Source organism: Lipotes vexillifer, unplaced genomic scaffold (genome assembly GCF_000442215.2).
Source record: "Lipotes vexillifer unplaced genomic scaffold, Lipotes_vexillifer_v1.1 scaffold658, whole genome shotgun sequence".
NCBI classification, from domain to species: Eukaryota; Metazoa; Chordata; class Mammalia; order Artiodactyla; family Lipotidae; genus Lipotes; species Lipotes vexillifer.
The window spans coordinates 124,281-128,827 of record NW_006779357.1 but is presented as its reverse complement, the minus strand read 5'-3'; positions in this window follow the sequence as shown (position 1 = coordinate 128,827).

The window sequence follows — 4,547 nt, the reverse complement described above, 5'->3', positions numbered from 1 at the left end:
CTATTTTTTTTTTCCCTAAAAAGTAAAAGCTTTGATGTAACTTCATCGGCAGAAATTAAATTTGAGAACAGGACAGAGCTGATTCTGTGAGGTAGCTGTTATTATTTCCATTTCACAGATGAGAAAACTGGAGTTTAGTAAAGTAAATTACTTGCCTGGAGTCACACAGATAGGCATTAGAGTTGGGCTTTAGTGGTCACACAACTAAACATGAAGTATTTTTACAAATGACTATGTGATGAGCACTTGTAGGCACTATGGGGAATATAAGTCCTTGACCTCCAGGAGTTTTATATTAGCAAACTATACAAGATCGTGTAAATGCAGGGACCAGGCTATGTGGTATAGCCAGTAAGCACTACAGAAATAAATATAAAACAAAGTTATGGGGCTTCCCTGGTGGCGCAGTGGTTGAGAGTCCGCCTGCCGATTCAGGGCACACGGGTTCGTGCCCCGATCCGGGAAGATCCCACATGCCGCGGAGCGGCTGGGCCCGTGAGCCATGGCCGCTGAGCCTGCGCCTCTGGAGCCTGTGCTCCGCAACGGGAGAGGCCACAACAGTGAGAGGCCCGCGTACCACCAAAACAAAAACAAAAAAAAACAAAAAAAAACAAAGTTATGGTTACCAAAGGGGAAGGGATGGGCAGGGATATATTAGAAGTGTGGGATTAACATATATACACTACTATATATAAAATAGATAAGCAACAGGGACCTACTGTATAGCACAGGAAACTATACTCAATATTTTGTAATAACCTATAAGGGAAAAGAATCTGAAAAGGAATATATATATATATATATATATATATATATGAATCGCTGTGCTGTATATCTGAAACTAATGCGACATTGTAAATCAACTAAACTTCAATTTAAAAATAATAAATATCCTAACCTTTAATAATAATAATAATAAATAGAAGGAAGACATCACTGTGGTTTGTCAAGTCAGGGAGGACTTTTTGGAGGAGATGGGACCTGAGGTAGCTCTCAAAGGAAAATGTAAGAAGTACATTTTTTGAAGTTGGAGGTAGGAGAGAGAGGGTTACTTCAAGCAGAGTCACAAATAGAGTGAAGGCACAGAGAGAAGAACTATATAGTATGTGCTAAAAGGATTCATGACATGTTCATAGTACAGAGCAGTGGAATGAGGTCTGGTGTGGCAGGGTAATCTAAGCAGATAGAAGGCCTTGAATGCCAACCTCTGGGGTTTCTCTCTGCTTTAGAGTTATTTATTGAATAAGCAAATTTCTGCTTGTCCCAAGCACTCTCACTATTGTTATCCATCAAGTGGAGCATGAGATACATTGGTTTTCCAAAGTGCTCTTATAGATTATATTTGTAAGGGGAAATGTGACAAGATGAGCCAAAGTGTCCAAAGGGATTCATAACTATTGCCTTCAAAGCAATACACAACTCCACTCAAGCTGCTAGGATTTTCATGCCTACCAGCAGCCCAGAGATACATTATTTAATATTTCAAATCATATATTTTTCTCCTTTCTCTAACAGACCCGTGTTTCTTTCAATGCTCTGCCAGTTCTAGCAGCTCCAGCTGCTGCTGTCACACTTAATAAGGCCTTCTCAGAGTTTAGATATTGTGCCACTGCCCCAACTTTTTTTTTTTTTTTTTTTTTTTTTTTTTTTTCCTTGCGTTATGCGGGCCTCTCACTGTTGTGGCCTCTCCCATTTGCGGAGCACAGGCTCCGGACGCGCAGGCTCAGTGGCCATGGCTCACGGGCCCAGCCGCTCCGCGGCATGTGGGATCCTCCCGAAACGGGGCACGAACCCGTGTCTCCTGCATCGGCAGGCGGACTCTCAAGCACTGCGCCACCAGGGAAGCCCGCCCCAACTTTCTCACAGCCCAGAAAAAGAGCTTTGAGATGAGCTGTTCTTTCTGCATTGGTTGATGTTTAGGTTTCAACCTGACAAAGATCCCAGGTTGACCTGCAACTTATTCTGCTATCAGTGAGAGGGTTAAGAATCAGTAAGCTTAGCTCCTCCTAATGCCACAGCAAGGTCACTTACAAAGCTGGTAGCTTGTCGAATTGCATGAAATGATCCAAGCTAGTGCAAAACTCCCAATGTATTAAATGTTGATACCCATATTTGCAAAGTCAGGCATCTGAATTGTGCCTGGTATGAAGCATTAGGCAGTGATTTTAGGAAATTGAGCTCAAAGGTGGGAACATCATAACTTTGGAATTATTGGCATTGACGTGGCTATTTTCACTCATCGTGATGGGAATGTGTTCATAAAAGAAGCAAGATGATTCTGAAAAGTGCCATGCAATTATGAACTATTGGTGGATTAAAAAAGGGTGCTCTCATGTTTGCTTTCTTGCTACTGATTTTTATCCCCTAATTTACTTTATGGCATACTATATGTCAGTCAAATCAAATCAAATTGGTGCTGTTTACTATTTGGTGATTTTACTTCTGCTTGTACAACATATGCAGATGTTCTAAAATGTGTCAATAATGCCAGGATATCACAAATAAGATGCACATGTGGTGAAAATAACACTGCATACACTTATACACACACAAGCATGTAGGAATTTGATCTTAAAGAGACTCAGAGAACCCTTAGCTGACAGTTTTAGTGGGCTGCCATAGAAAAGAATGCAAGCAAAAAAGGCAGAGCTCACATTTCAACTGACAAAATACCAGAATGGCTTATGTTCTCAAAAATGGAAGAGGACCAAAGTGAAATCAAGGGATATATATATATATATATATATATACACACACACACACACACACACACACACACACACACACACACACACACACACACACACACACACACACACACACACACACACACACACACACACACACACACACACACACACATACATATACATATTGTGATATTGTGTATGTATGAGTGTGTGAGAGTGTGTGTGTGTGTGTGTGTGTGAAGTTCACCCTGACACAGAAGAGAGAAGAGGACTGGGGACCATGAGGAGAAGTAGTTAGTTCCAGAGTTTGATTTGAACCTCCTTCTCCTGACTCATGAGCCCATGCCTTGCACCTATACACTGCCTCTTGTTTTGCACAGAAATGCAGTATCTCTCTGGAAAAATCTTTCCCTTCATCTCTGCCTGGGAAATCTTGACCCATCTCTCTAGGTACAGCTCAGGTGCAGCCTCCTCCATGAACCCTTCCCTGATTTCATGTTCTGCACCCCCAAGGAATCTGACCTCCCCTGTAGTTATGGGCAATTAGCACTGGTGTTCAGGGTAGTGTTGGGGACATTGGGATGGGAAGCTGACCGAAACGATTAGAGGCTTGCATTCACAATCTGTGCTTCGTAGTCATAACCACCCCTGGCGATTCTCATTATCAGTTAGGTTTCAGAAATTCTGACCCAGTCTTATCTCCTCAATTTATAGAAGAGACAACTGAGACAAGTATGTAGTCGCAAACCCGTTTATATTATAGTCCCATTATGTACCCTATTATAGTATATTCCCATGGTAGGACTGGCTATGTAATTTGTAGGGCCCAGTGTAAAATGAAAATGCAGGGCTTCTAGTTCAAAATTACTAGAAATTTCAAGATGGCAAAAGCAGAGCATTAAACCAAGCACAGGGCCTTTCTACATACAGAGCCCTGTGCAACTACACAAGTCACAGACTCATGAGGCCAGCTGTGTCCCACCGAGATTGTTGACTGTATCTTGCATGTGATAGGTCATTATATAAATACTTGTTGGATGAATGAATGGATTGAATTAACACCTCTCATCTGCCAGGAATAAATAAGAGCAGAACACTAGACAAGTTTGTTTTGATGAAAGCACTGGAGAGAAGAAAAATAAGTCTGGAACACGAGACACAGAGTTACCAACATTTATATTGGGATGTGCACATGAGTTTCACACATAAGCTGAGGTTGGTACAAGTGCTGTCCAGTATAAGCACTCCCTAAGTAATCAACACAGGGTCTCTGACTTGTAAGAAGAATGAATTTCAAATGCTTAGCAACCATGACTGGGGTGAAGGCTTTATGGTCATATCAGGCCAGGGACCTGGGAGGAAAAGAAAAAAAAATTAGCTGTCTACTGGATAACTGTACATATTTAATAAGGAATGGTTTAGAGTACAGAAATAAATGTGAATTTATTAGATCTGATTTGCCTGCAGAATTGATGTGTAGCTAGCTCCCTTAGTAAAGCTTAGGCCTAAAGAATAATAAAAACTTTTCTGAGATGTCTGAAATCACTGTCTGGAATCTTTATGCTGCCATCAGAAACTCTGAAAGTCACAACTGCTATGAATATTGTCTGGGTGTTCCATATTATCCCTTTAGGTCATAGTTTCTTAATTTATGTTTGTATTAGTTTTTCATTGCTAGATAACACCACAAACTTAATGGATTTCAAGCCACCTATTTTTATCCCACAGTTTCTATTGGTCAGAAGTCCAGGCACAGTGTAGCTGATTTCTCTGTTGAGAGTGTCACAAGGCTGAAATCAACTTGATGTGTTGTCTGTGTTCTCATCTAGATTTTGGGGTTCCTTTTTCAAGCTCATT